Source organism: Sinocyclocheilus rhinocerous, unplaced genomic scaffold, assembly GCF_001515625.1.
Source record: "Sinocyclocheilus rhinocerous isolate Xijiao unplaced genomic scaffold, SAMN03320098_v1.1 scaffold580, whole genome shotgun sequence".
NCBI classification, from domain to species: Eukaryota; Metazoa; Chordata; class Actinopteri; order Cypriniformes; family Cyprinidae; genus Sinocyclocheilus; species Sinocyclocheilus rhinocerous.
In genome coordinates, this window is record NW_015670982.1 from 684,909 (window position 1) to 700,842 (window position 15,934).

Here is a 15,934-nt window from a genome sequence, read left to right on the forward strand (position 1 = left end):
ACACACACACACACACACACACACAGGCTCAGATGTACACAAACACATAAGTATCCATCACCCATCACATTTGATTTCTCCACTCTCAGCAGCAGCACACAATTAAGTTTTCATGCATTTGTTCGACCAAAATCTGGGAGCGCTCAAGCACGTCCTGTATTGATTATTCCTAGCGCAAACAGTAGACCAACTGTGATATACATAATTGGGCAGGGGAGAAAATGGGCCTCCATCCTGACGAAGAACTGCAGACACCTGCATACTGTATATGCACATGACCCTTTGTTTGTGCAATACAGGCAACAGTTTAAGGATAAAACGTTGCTCCTTTGAGGCACAGATTGCACTAGTAAATATTACAGTATATTGCTAGTATCTTACAGAATCTATTCGGGTGCTGCTTCTCTTCTGTGGCCCTGCATATTTCTCTAATCAAGCAAAAGCAAACTTTGCACTGCTAATATGGAAGCCAAGAATCTCTTGGTTTGCTTTCTAATGATGAAAAACAAACACATGTGCAGAGCTGACCTGACACTGGATCAGCTCTCTGATGATTATGTGTGGACAAGAGCGCTGGTTATGCTTCTGCATCCCGCAAATCCCATTCAGTCAAACAGGAACGCCAGGGAACAGACACTGACTATGTGTAATATCTCTATAAACGCACGTCCTCTGTGTTGACAAGGCTTTTGGTAAACACAGAGATCTGACCTGGAATACCAGATTCTCACACACACCCACAGTTGTGCTTGTTTATAACTATTCCCAGAGCATATTGGGTCGCTTTCCTGTTTTCTCTCCTCGGGCAATCAAACAGCAGCTTCGCTTACTAACCCTTGCCTCCACTCCTGGGCTTTCCTATTACAAAAAACATTCACTTACAAGGTGTGCGCTCCTGCGGCGCAATGCAAATACTCCATTGGTCAGCCAGGCTTGGAGAAACAAGGAGGGCTGGAGCTGCCACAATCCTGACCCTAAACAACATCTATTCTTAATGCCTGTACTCAACAAGACACTGAAACAGATCAATAGCAGAGAGTGGTCAAATACCAGCTGGGCTTAAACAGTGATGGGTTTTTGGAAGGGATTCACTTAGTGAATGCGAAAACAAGAGATCCCAGACAGAAAAGACAGATGGAGACCGCTGGCTCAACTTGTGACAGTGTGCATGGTGAAGTGTTTGTACAGGCAAACCTGGACATGTCAATAAGCAGCAGTCAGTGGCATGGAAGAAGACTGGGAATGACATGTGCACCGATCCAAATGCTGGCCTGAAGTTACTGTTCACAGCACACATTAGTGCAGATCACTTGCTCATGTTGCAGATTCTTTTCTCTTTTAGGTCCTTGTCACAATTGGACTGTGCTTTGCAAATGAATGATTTTTTTGGTAATGATTTTTTATTTTTTTTGTATGGGAACTTTGAAACATGTAACGTTGCACAATGAGTTTTGGTCATTCAAATCAAATTGGTAGCATGAGTTTATTGTGTGTAATATAGCATTGCGAGTTGTGGGTGCCTTGCAAGTGTAGAGAAGCCTAGTCCTGAGTTTTGCTGTTTGTTGCTGTTGACAAATACAATTGAAAGCCTAGTACTTCCCCATAATACAGTCACACAGGCATTACATATTTAAAATCCAAAAAATTAAGTATGTATTCAGCCCTGTATTCAGCCATGTTACATTATGTTTTTAGTGACCATATACAGGTTACAGTTACTATGTAACATTTTGTTAGAATATTGGCCAAAATATAAGGCAGTGTTTTTAAAAAAGAAACGCTTTCAAGGGAGAAGCACCTTTTCTCAACACTGTACAAGTGCACACTTGTCGTCTTGCTTGACAAATACAATTTCAAATCTTGTACTTTCCCATAATATAGTAACATAGGCATTGCGTATTTAGAATACAAAAATAAAGCATTTAGCCAGTGTTGTGTTTTCAGTCACCATATTCAGATTACAGTTACTTTATAACTTATATATAAACAATATATAAGAGTGACCTTAAAATTTTTCCTCCATTTTTCCTCACCACCGCACAAGCGCACACTGCACTCTTGTCCTCTCGCTCGCCCTGTCCCATGGCCGTGTAAAATAGTTTTGTGTTGTGAGCTCGCATTGTGGATTGATTGTAATGGGATAAAAATAAGCATGCAAAAAAAAAATTTTAAATGCACACAACATGTAAGATTGAATTAAGTTTTAAATGCCTGAGCTTGACCAGAATATATTTTTGCAACTTTTTGCTGAAATACTTAACATTATATGTACAAATAATGGATGGTCTGTTAAAATCTTGTAGAGCAGAGCAGTTTAATCGTTCAACCACCATCTGAAGCCTGAATCATTTGCCACTGTTGAAATGCATCAATATTTGATATTTTTGGACAATTTATATGAAAATAATGCCTCATGAAAAAGAGTGTAATTCATGAGATCTTGTCATCTGAATTCTATTTGATATACCCAAATGCAGGTTTCCAGAGTATAAAATTGGAAGGTAATCAATGTAATCAATGTCTAGGTGTCTTGAGGTAATTTTAATTTACTGAGTATTTCTGAGTAATTACTGAGTAATCTCCACACACACCCTTCATATTAGTGTTAGGATCCTGTTGGTTGGTGGTGGCTCCAAGCCCAGAGAGAGCGCTGGCTGGCAGATGGCCCACTCATGAGACTGTCTGTGGGGGCTGACTCAGTGGAGCTGCCCTGCCCCCTCTAATAGTTTTGTGTTGTGAGCTTGCATTGTGGATTGATTGTAATGGGATAAAAATAAGCATGCAAAAAAAAAATTTTAAATGCACACAACACACAACAAAAGACTTGTTTTGTGTATATGCCATAATACCATAAAACCATTGTAATCACCATCTGTGTTTGCCACCTCATCTGACATTTATGTGCCCTCTCTGTTTTCCTTTTCCTTTTCCACCTCTCTTCTCTCTTCCCTTCTTGTCTACACTGACATTTGGTAAAGAAGCAATTTTCACTCAGAAATTAACGATTAATTAAAAAGAAACAGCAGTTTTCAACAAAACATTGAATTAATCGTGAAATTTTGAAGTTTAAAGACTAGTATTTTCTTGTAAAATGTACTCCAATAATAAGTTTTATTAACAACTTGGAAAAATCATTTTATACAGCACATGTTTCTTTCATGTTTGAATTACTCATGCATTTCTCTTTGCAATGTTCACGGTTTCATCATTTGACTTTATGATGCCAATATCTACTTCCTAATTCTACATAATTGAATTAAACAGCCCTGTCCTTGTATTTCAATGCAAATACCACATCGCCTGCGCTAAGTGACCACAGAAGCTGCAAGCCCGCTAATTAGAGGAGCTGCTAAGCAAATGTGCTAAGGCAAATATTTAGCTAATTATCCATTTTTAATGCCATTTTCTAACACTGGGCCCTCTCCGAAGGTCCAGCAGATGCTATTAAATTTCACCCCATAGATACACAGTTATGACATGTAATAACTACATGAATATAAAAGAGATTAATAATTTAGAAGGAGCTAACAAATTAGGGCCATCATTAAAAAGGAGGAAAGAGACAGAAGGAAAAAAAAGGATCAGCCTCACACCATTTGCATTAAACTCCAAATCCAAGGTAATACTGGCCTCAATCTCTCTGTCTCTTCCCCACGATAAAGAATTACTGCATTAATTCTGCAAAGTGAACTTATTGCGCCTATTCGTTTCAGGGTTCCCTGGAGCATTCAAAGACTACACAATGATAACTGCATTTCAGGGGACAATAACTCTCAGATATCCATTCCCTCATCAGACTCATTCTTACTTTGACCAAAGAGGAATCGTGGATATTATTCAGTGCCGTCTAGGTGGCGGTTTTCTCCATTTGAGCATGAGATCCGACATGGGCCCAGGCATTTGCTCCTGAGGGAATAAAGGCCACTTATCTTCTGTTGTTCCGATGTTTAAACATACTGACCTCTCTCAGCTTGAATCCAGTTCATGTCTGATTCTGAGATAACATCTTAATAATCCTCATTTTTAACCAGCTATCCACTTGCATTGGTTGTTTGTGTGTAGAATTGCTCATAGGAATGGTTGTGGTTGCGTGTGCTGAGTGTCATTTTCATAATGGCATATCTCAGTGTCAGAAAATGAATGTGTTTATCTTAATGTTCTGTCAAGTTAACATAGTCAGAGAAAAGCATCGTATACACCTTTAAGTGCAGACATGAAGGTAAATTCAATTCCCCATGTGTAAACATCACCCACGATGATTTGAAAGAACAGAGGTGTCTTGTGAAAAACATTCTGTTTAACAGCGTGCGTCGCTGGAGGCACTGTCTCAAAATTGTGATATTGTGAGATTCCCCCACATGGTTTAGAATTTCAATTTGAATTATGATGAAAAGGATCCATCAAGGTGTATGTGTGCAGTCGTTGTTTAACCCCAGGTTTCCTCGACTAACACTCTCTTTTGAGAGCTGCCAGGTGACTTGACACAGTGTTTTATACTACACAAAAGCCTTTTGGGAGGAAACCTGTGCCAGGATGGAAAAAACAAAAATTGTTTTCCCCAAGGATATGCATGCAAGTGGGTGGAACACATCAAGAGGCCAACTTTGAACATTCAGATCCCAGGCCTATGTTGATCTGATGTCAAATGGCATTGTTGATTTGATGTCAGAAGGATGGGCTGGTGTAGGTGAATTTTACTGTACACAGATCAGTTTGTATTTTATGTGTTTTAAAAGCTTCGACTTTCATGAAATATCTAGAATCTCTTTAGTGCTACACATTTTAAACACAAATATCATCTAAAAAAAAAAGCATAGGATAGCACCTAGCAGTATAAGGAGTGTGTTACGGGGCTGACGAGACGTGAGACGTGCGGATCCAATTGCAAGCTATTTATTAGGAGAAGACAGAGACGTGGTCATAAAACAGGCATGGGTCAGATAATGGCAGACAGGTATATGGCGGGCAAGACACAAGAAGAAACCTAAGGCTAGCGGAGGTGAACGATCGGCAAACAGAATCAAAGGGGCGAGACTAGAGGGATAAGTCCAGGTACAAGGCAAGGTCCAGGCAGGGGCAAACAGAATCAAAATAGGGCAAGACGAGAGGAGGAATCCGAGAGACACAGGCGAAGATCAAGAAACGAGAACACAGACAAGGCAAGACTAAGGTGAGGCTAAGACAAACTAAACGGGCTCTGTAATGTAGCTATCGCTAGGGGAGTGATAAACGCTAAACAATACTCGGCAGTGGAATGGGATCAGAGTGAGAGTTAAATAGGGGATGTGTGAGTGATAACAGCTGTGTGCAATCAGTGCTGTGTGCAATCAACTGTGTGTGTGTCATCAGTGCAGTGGATGATGGGATATGTAGTCCGGGGTGATATGCAACAGTGTGTAGTGCGAGAGTCAATGAAATGGGAAGGGTGACCTCTGATGGCTAGCAGACGGAAGTTCATGGACCGGATACGTGACACTAATAATGAGTCATTAGTTTGAATTGGTCTAATGACTCACTCACTCACTCACTGAATCATTCAAAACTTACTGAACCTCAAGTGAATCAAAATGTTCACTGTTTAATTCCAAAAAAATACTGAAAAAAAATCGTAAATGGATGGCAGTTGTTAAAGTCAACGTGAAAAGTAATTTGTGATTCATTTTGCAGTTCCATTTGGGAAAAAATACTCACAAATCAGTCTCTAATTGTTACGGGGCTGACGAGACGCGAGACGTGCGGATCCAATTGCAAGCTATTTATTAGGAGAAGACAGAGACGTGGTCATAAAACAGGCATGGGTCAGATAATGGCAAACAGGTATAACAACAAAAGACTTGTTTTGTGTATATGCCATAATACCATAAAACCATTGTAATCACCATCTGTGTTTTGATTCAGAAAAAAAAATGAGGGTGAACAGAGCCAACGTGATTGGAATCACTACAGCTACTGGTGAAGTCCACAAACAATTCAAGTTCACAAATAATTCCTGACTCTTATGAGTCATTTTTAAAGTGAATCTTAAACTTACAGCCAGTAGTCCAGTTCAAGCAAAAAAAAATGGTTCTTTAAGTAAATCATAAGAGTATTTTTTAGTGATGCATAAACATTCAGAGCAAATATTGTAGTGTCGTTCATGAACAAACAACTCTTGCGATTCGGATCTCTTAAAGAGTCATTCAAAAAAAGACTCCCAAGGTACCAGCTTGAATCAGTCTCACAAACCCTTCAGATCACTTACTGAATCAACAATTCAAACAATCAATTGACGTCCATCTCGAACGCAAGTTTTGTGCACCAGACTCCTGTGCTGTAGTAATGTAATTCAGAGCTTTGAGACTATTTTATCTGATTGTGATTTATTTGAAAAAGAAGCTTTAGTTGTTTATTTGTCTCAACAGAATTGCAGATCCTCATCCACTAAACACTCTGACTAGCTCTAGAAAAATATCACAGTCAGGTAAGTTTCAAGATTATTTTGGGATGTTTTACAAGGGTGATCTTATATATTTGTAATGTTTCTACTTCCATTTAATGCATAATTGAAACAAGCTTGGCATACTATAAGTAGATATACAAAGGACTCCTCCAAAGATACATTCAAGTACCAAATGACTCATTGCGCAAAAACATGCTCAAGTTCTTTCTCCCATTAAAAATTCTTCATCAGACTGTTGTTCCTCTGTTTTTTCCAGTCTCATAAATCAAAGCCTGGCATTCTTCACTACCTAGCAACCTGTTCTAGCCTTTGTGAGATCTATCAATAGGTATTGTGGTCTTTCCTACCATCATACAGTATGTATTACAGCAACCAGCAAAGCTATGAATGCCGCCACTTCTGAGAAACCACCTTACCCGTCAGACCATCAAGGGTTAAGATGTACTTTGTCTGAAGCAATATTCAGTGGATATCTGGCCTCGATTTCTCAGCAGGCCTTGCTAATGACTTGTAGCCTACCTTGTATTTCAATGCAAATACCACATCGCCTGCGCTAAGTGACCACAGCAGCTGCAAGCCCGCTAATTAGAGGAGCTGCTAAGCAAATGTGCTAAGGCAAATATTTAGCTAATTATCCATTTTTAATGCCATTTTCTAACACTGGGCCCTCTCCGAAGGTCCAGCAGATGCTATTAAATTTCACCCCATAGATACACAGTTATGACATGTAATAACTACATGAATATAAAAGAGATTAATAATTTAGAAGGAGCTAACAAATTAGGGCCATCATTAAAAAGGAGGAAAGAGACAGAAGGAAAAAAAAGGATCAGCCTCACACCATTTGCATTAAACTCCAAATCCAAGGTAATACTGGCCTCAATCTCTCTGTCTCTTCCCCACGATAAAGAATTACTGCATTAATTCTGCAAAGTGAACTTATTGCGCCTATTCGTTTCAGGGTTCCCTGGAGCATTTAAAGACTGCAACTCATTGCAAGGAGCAAGCAGTACCCTAGCAGCTGAGACCCCGGAGCCCCAGTTGCTCTCTTTTCTTCCCCCTCTTCTCTTTCACACATAGAATCTCTCTCTCTTCTCTCTTTCCTTTGTATTTTTTAGACACACTGCTCTATTGCTGCTGCAAATGATTTGCAGATGCAGACAGTCCAACAGCTGGTGGCCTGAGAAGAAGTGTAGATAACTGTTTGTGTTCGATTGTGTGTGGTTCCGAAGCAGGATACAGAGTACCTGTCCCCCAATTAAAGTCCATTCCCACCTATTTTATTTCAGTCCATTAAGCAGACAGCCCAACCCTCTCCTACGCTATTGCACATGACACCTCCCAATCAATACGCTCCTGCTGGTACCTCCTCTTGATCTCTGAAGACCAGATTGCAGCCAGAGAAAGCGCTAATTGAAAATTTGAAGCAATAAATGTGAATAATAAGGTTTAGATCATTGGATCTGTAATCTGTTGACTGTTGATCTGTTGAATCTGGGTCATTCCTGTTATACAATGCATTCTCATGCCCCTTTTATATAATATCTTAAATTTCATTTGTTATAAATATTCCAGATGTTTCTTCATTTTTTCCCTTTCTGTAATTGAAGGGTTTTATCAAAAATGGAATGGTTTATATATATATATATATATATATATATATATATATATATATATCAGTGGTAATACCACTTCAAGGGTCAGTGCTTTGCTGGCGAGTTAACACGCCACCTCATCTGACATTTATGTGCCCTCTCTGTTTTCCTTTTCCTTTTCCACCTCTCTTCTCTCTTCCCTTCTTGTCTACACTGACATTTGGTAAAGAAGCAATTTTCACTCAGAAATTAACGATTAATTAAAAAGAAACAGCAGTTTTCAACAAAACATTGAATTAATCGTGAAATTTTGAAGTTTAAAGACTAGTATTTTCTTGTAAAATGTACTCCAATAATAAGTTTTATTAACAACTTGGAAAAATCATTTTATACAGCACATGTTTCTTTCATGTTTGAATTACTCATGCATTTCTCTTTGCAATGTTCACGGTTTCATCATTTGACTTTATGATGCCAATATCTACTTCCTAATTCTACATAATTGAATTAAACAGCCCTGTCCTTGTATTTCAATGCAAATACCACATCGCCTGCGCTAAGTGACCACAGCAGCTGCAAGCCCGCTAATTAGAGGAGCTGCTAAGCAAATGTGCTAAGGCAAATATTTAGCTAATTATCCATTTTTAATGCCATTTTCTAACACTGGGCCCTCTCCGAAGGTCCAGCAGATGCTATTAAATTTCACCCCATAGATACACAGTTATGACATGTAATAACTACATGAATATAAAAGAGATTAATAATTTAGAAGGAGCTAACAAATTAGGGCCATCATTAAAAAGGAGGAAAGAGACAGAAGGAAAAAAAAGGATCAGCCTCACACCATTTGCATTAAACTCCAAATCCAAGGTAATACTGGCCTCACTCTCTCTGTCTCTTCCCCACGATAAAGAATTACTGCATTAATTCTGCAAAGTGAACTTATTGCGCCTATTCGTTTCAGGGTTCCCTGGAGCATTTAAAGACTACACAATGATAACTACATTTCAGGGGACAATAACTCTCAGATATCCATTCCCTCATCAGACTCATTCTTACTTTGACCAAAGAGGAATCGTGGATATTATTCAGTGCCGTCTAGGTGGCGGTTTTCTCCATTTGAGCATGAGATCCGACATGGGCCCAGGCATTTGCTCCTGAGGGAATAAAGGCCACTTATCTTCTGTTGTTCCGATGTTTAAACATACTGACCTCTCTCAGCTTGAATCCAGTTCATGTCTGATTCTGAGATAACATCTTAATAATCCTCATTTTTAACCAGCTATCCACTTGCATTGGTTGTTTGTGTGTAGAATTGCTCATAGGAATGGTTGTGGTTGCGTGTGCTGAGTGTCATTTTCATAATGGCATATCTCAGTGTCAGAAAATGAATGTGTTTATCTTAATGTTCTGTCAAGTTAACATAGTCAGAGAAAAGCATCGTATACACCTTTAAGTGCAGACATGAAGGTAAATTCAATTCCCCATGTGTAAACATCACCCACGATGATTTGAAAGAACAGAGGTGTCTTGTGAAAAACATTCTGTTTAACAGCGTGCGTCGCTGGAGGCACTGTCTCAAAATTGTGATATTGTGAGATTCCCCCACATGGTTTAGAATTTCAATTTGAATTATGATGAAAAGGATCCATCAAGGTGTATGTGTGCAGTCGTTGTTTAACCCCAGGTTTCCTCGACTAACACTCTCTTTTGAGAGCTGCCAGGTGACTTGACACAGTGTTTTATACTACACAAAAGCCTTTTGGGAGGAAACCTGTGCCAGGATGGAAAAAACAAAAATTGTTTTCCCCAAGGATATGCATGCAAGTGGGTGGAACACATCAAGAGGCCAACTTTGAACATTCAGATCCCAGGCCTATGTTGATCTGATGTCAAATGGCATTGTTGATTTGATGTCAGAAGGATGGGCTGGTGTAGGTGAATTTTACTGTACACAGATCAGTTTGTATTTTATGTGTTTTAAAAGCTTCGACTTTCATGAAATATCTAGAATCTCTTTAGTGCTACACATTTTAAACACAAATATCATCTAAAAAAAAAAGCATAGGATAGCACCTAGCAGTATAAGGAGTGTGTTACGGGGCTGACGAGACGTGAGACGTGCGGATCCAATTGCAAGCTATTTATTAGGAGAAGACAGAGACGTGGTCATAAAACAGGCATGGGTCAGATAATGGCAGACAGGTATATGGCGGGCAAGACACAAGAAGAAACCTAAGGCTAGCGGAGGTGAACGATCGGCAAACAGAATCAAAGGGGCGAGACTAGAGGGATAAGTCCAGGTACAAGGCAAGGTCCAGGCAGGGGCAAACAGAATCAAAATAGGGCAAGACGAGAGGAGGAATCCGAGAGACACAGGCGAAGATCAAGAAACGAGAACACAGACAAGGCAAGACTAAGGTGAGGCTAAGACAAACTAAACGGGCTCTGTAATGTAGCTATCGCTAGGGGAGTGATAAACGCTAAACAATACTCGGCAGTGGAATGGGATCAGAGTGAGAGTTAAATAGGGGATGTGTGAGTGATAACAGCTGTGTGCAATCAGTGCTGTGTGCAATCAACTGTGTGTGTGTCATCAGTGCAGTGGATGATGGGATATGTAGTCCGGGGTGATATGCAACAGTGTGTAGTGCGAGAGTCAATGAAATGGGAAGGGTGACCTCTGATGGCTAGCAGACGGAAGTTCATGGACCGGATACGTGACACTAATAATGAGTCATTAGTTTGAATTGGTCTAATGACTCACTCACTCACTCACTGAATCATTCAAAACTTACTGAACCTCAAGTGAATCAAAATGTTCACTGTTTAATTCCAAAAAAATACTGAAAAAAAATCGTAAATGGATGGCAGTTGTTAAAGTCAACGTGAAAAGTAATTTGTGATTCATTTTGCAGTTCCATTTGGGAAAAAATACTCACAAATCAGTCTCTAATTGTTACGGGGCTGACGAGACGCGAGACGTGCGGATCCAATTGCAAGCTATTTATTAGGAGAAGACAGAGACGTGGTCATAAAACAGGCATGGGTCAGATAATGGCAAACAGGTATATGGCGGGCAAGACACAAGAAGAAACCTAAGGCTAGCGGAGGTGAACGATCGGCAAACAGAATCAAAGGGGCGAGACTAGAGGGATAAGTCCAGGTACAAGGCAAGGTCCAGGCAGGGGCAAACAGAATCAAAATAGGGCAAGACGAGAGGAGGAATCCGAGAGACACAGGCGAAGATCAAGAAACGAGAACACAGACAAGGCAAGACTAAGGTGAGGCTAAGACAAACTAAACGGGCTCTGTAATGTAGCTATCGCTAGGGGAGTGATAAACGCTAAACAATACTCGGCAGTGGAATGGGATCAGAGTGAGAGTTAAATAGGGGATGTGTGAGTGATAACAGCTGTGTGCAATCAGTGCTGTGTGCAATCAACTGTGTGTGTGTCATCAGTGCAGTGGATGATGGGATATGTAGTCCGGGGTGATATGCAACAGTGTGTAGTGCGAGAGTCAATGAAAGAACTTATTGCGCCTATTCGTTTCAGGGTTCCCTGGAGCATTTAAAGACTACACAATGATAACTGCATTTCAGGGGACAATAACTCTCAGATATCCATTCCCTCATCAGACTCATTCTTACTTTGACCAAAGAGGAATCGTGGATATTATTCAGTGCCGTCTAGGTGGCGGTTTTCTCCATTTGAGCATGAGATCCGACATGGGCCCAGGCATTTGCTCCTGAGGGAATAAAGGCCACTTATCTTCTGTTGTTCCGATGTTTAAACATACTGACCTCTCTCAGCTTGAATCCAGTTCATGTCTCTTTCTGAGTTAACATCTTAATTATCAAAAGCCTTGTTTTTAACAGGCTATCCACTTGCATCGGTTGTTTGTGTGTAGAATTGCTCATAGGAATGGTTGTGGTTGCGTGTGCTGAGTGTCATTTTCATAATGGCATATCTCAGTGTCAGAAAATGAATGTGTTTATCTTAATGTTCTGTCAAGTTAACATAGTCAGAGAAAAGCATCGTATACACCTTTAAGTGCAGACATGAAGGTAAATTCAATTCCCCATGTGTAAACATCACCCACGATGATTTGAAAGAACAGAGGTGTCTTGTGAAAAACATTCTGTTTAACAGCGTGCGTCGCTGGAGGCACTGTCTCAAAATTGTGATATTGTGAGATTCCCCCACATGGTTTAGAATTTCAATTTGAATTATGATGAAAAGGATCCATCAAGGTGTATGTGTGCAGTCGTTGTTTAACCCCAGGTTTCCTCGACTAACGCTTTCTTTTGAGAGCTGCCAGGTGACTTGACACAGTGTTTTATACTACACAAAAGCCTTTTGGGAGGAAACCTGTGCCAGGATGGAAAAAACAAAAATTGTTTTCCCCAAGGATATGCATGCAAGTGGGTGGAACACATCAAGAGGCCAACTTTGAACATTCAGATCCCAGGCCTATGTTGATCTGATGTCAAATGGCATTGTTGATTTGATGTCAGAAGGATGGGCTGGTGTAGGTGAATTTTAATGTACACAGATCAGTTTGTATTTTATGTGTTTTAAAAGCTTCGACTTTCATGAAATATCTAGAATCTCTTTAGTGCTACACATTTTAAACACAAATATCATCTAAAAAAAAAAGCATAGGATAGCACCTAGCAGTATAAGGAGTGTGTTACGGGGCTGACGAGACGTGAGACGTGCGGATCCAATTGCAAGCTATTTATTAGGAGAAGACAGAGACGTGGTCATAAAACAGGCATGGGTCAGATAATGGCAGACAGGTATATGGCGGGCAAGACACAAGAAGAAACCTAAGGCTAGCGGAGGTGAACGATCGGCAAACAGAATCAAAGGGGCGAGACTAGAGGGATAAGTCCAGGTACAAGGCAAGGTCCAGGCAGGGGCAAACAGAATCAAAATAGGGCAAGACGAGAGGAGGAATCCGAGAGACACAGGCGAAGATCAAGAAACGAGAACACAGACAAGGCAAGACTAAGGTGAGGCTAAGACAAACTAAACGGGCTCTGTAATGTAGCTATCGCTAGGGGAGTGATAAACGCTAAACAATACTCGGCAGTGGAATGGGAATGTGTATAATGACATTACAACATGAACATGGTTTATGTGGACACTTCCTGTATCCTCGTAAACCAAATGACTTTTTTTTTTTTTTTTTTTTAATCTAAAAATGCAGAAAGTTTTTTGGGGGGGGCAAGGGTAGATAAGGGGATAGAGTGTGTGTGTCTGTGAAAACTGTGACTTTTATGGCTTTTATGTAAATCAGCTGAAAGGAGACCAGTGTTTGCCTTTCAGGCTATTTCCTAATGTCATCCCACATTTGTCCATGTTGAAAGCAGTGAATCTTGTGAACATTAAGAAGAGGATGCTTGAGCACGTATTTCTACAGATTTTGCATGAGCACACCAAGACAACAAAAGGACTCATAGGATCAGCCTTAAGACATTTCTCTCATTTCAACATGCACATCACTACAAGTGCTTGCAGCATAGCTCTCTCAGAAGACGTGAGATTGAAATCACAATTAAGTGTTTGGTATCTTCTATAATTATAACTTTATTACTATTTGAATGTTTTTTAAACCCATGGCTTTGTCCTTGCTTGAATTAATTAATTCTGGGATTCCCAAACTTTTTCTTTCAGCTGAACCTCTTGATCTAAAATATTTACTTGAAGTACCTTGTTTAATATTTCAGTAATATAACAATACATTTGCATGTTCATGGTTCTCTGATTGAAAAACAGTGTAAAATGTTGCCAGCAATGTGTTAAGTTTTGCAACCTTTTACTGACATAGGTAGATTTTGTCAATAAAAATGAATAAATAAAATAAATAAATACAATTAAAAAGTAGGATTTTCAAGTCACATGTAGAGGTATAAAAATGCACCCATAAGGGGGTGTTAACGAGACAAACACACACACACACACACACACACACACACACAAGGTCGTCTCCGTAAGAGTAAAAAAATTCATTGCTGTGGGGCATGAGAGACAGAACTTTTTGTTTTAGTAGACTGCCCATCAAATAAGCATAATTACCATCAGAATTCACATGGCGTTCATAGACTCCTGAAGGCAATCGGCTACACTCGAATTAGCAACTACGATAAATCACCATTAATTAGCTAATAAAAGCCAGCAGGTGGTTGGGAGCCCACAGCCATTCCCTGGTTGTTTGAATTATGTATATTACATTGTTGCGGCAGTGAAGTAAATGAGAGAGTGAGAATAACAGTCAGGAGTCTTTGAGGCCCTTGCGAACGAAAAGGGGATATTACCTGATTCAAATATCCCACAATTCCCAGAATTCCACCCAGAGGACTACAAGTCCCTTTGACCCCTGCTCAAATAATGGAGCCAGATGGGTTTTCAGGCACTAAGCGTGTTTGAGCTGTCATTATGGGCATTGACTCTCAAGCCAAAAATCATTGTAAACCTTAGGCATACTCAACTAGTTCTCTGCTTTCATAATCCTTCACCTGTGAAGTGGGCTCCATTTAATGGTCTAATGGTTATTAGTGAGCCTAGTGGTGGCCAGACAACTTTGACTAATGTGACTGCAGACATAATGAGGCTGACGGATTTCAGGGTTTTCTTGAACAAAATATTATGAAAATATTGACTTTTTTTTGAAAAAATATTGAAAAAAAAAGTGACGTGACATGTGGCCAAGTATGGTGACCCATACTCGGAATTAGTGCTCTGCATTTATCCTATCCAAAGTACACACACACACCGTGAACACACACCCGGAGCAGTGGGCAGCCATTTTTTGCTGCGGCACCCGGGGAGCAGTTGGGGGTTCGGTGCCTTGCTCAAGGGCACCTCAGTCGTGGTAATGAAGGTGGGAGAGAGCGCTGTACATTCACTTCCCCCACCTACAATCCTTGCCGGTACGAGACTCGAACCCACAGCCTTTGGTTTAAGAGTCCGACTCTCTAACCATTAGGCCGATTTTATATTTAAAATTTTGAACAGTGTTCCTATTTTAATAAATCAAAAATTATGAATTATGAATATATAGGCAATTTTACTGTCTGGGCTGCTGTCCCTGAGTATGATTTCACATAAAGACGCAGGTAATCAGACAAGCAACTGAATGAATCAATGTTTTTGAATAAACTGATCAAGAAAATAATAAAAGGACTCATTGTTTCATTCCTGAATAAATCCCTGTTTAATGAATCAGTTGAGCGAATGATTCAATGATTCTCTCATAAAGAGAGTCTCTTGTTTCATTCCTGAATGAATCACCATTTTTGAAAGAACCACTTGATTAAATGATTGCATGGCTTATGCATAAAGATGTAAACTCATTGCCATCTACTAGTGTATCCATGTAAACTCACAAAGTTGAAATGACAGAACTGAACAACGGCTGAACAACGGTAACTGTGTGACCGCATTTTTCGTGCATTGAGCACAACAGTGTTTTGGGGACCTGAAAACCTTTGCAAGTGCAAGTTTATGAAAATGATACCATTATTGTCTCTGTGTAAACTACAAAAATATGAATTTTTGAAAACGGGAAAACGGTGACGTCATGCGCATGTGTATTACATGTTCAGTCTATAGTAGGGATGGGAAGATTCCCCGATTCGCGCGGTGCATTGGCATAAAAGTTAAGGATGCGATGCATCGGTTTAAAAAGTGTGCATTGGCTACAAGTTGGTATTTATATCGCGATGCCTCGTTTCTAACATATTTGCATCGGTAAAAACCGATTTATTAATATATAATTGCTAGTGGATGCCTAAGCTAGTTCAGTACTAATTACTAAGCTCAAACGAGTTAATGTGTGTTTCTTATAGCAGTTCAAATATAGTCATTTTCTTTATTATTTATTTTCATTT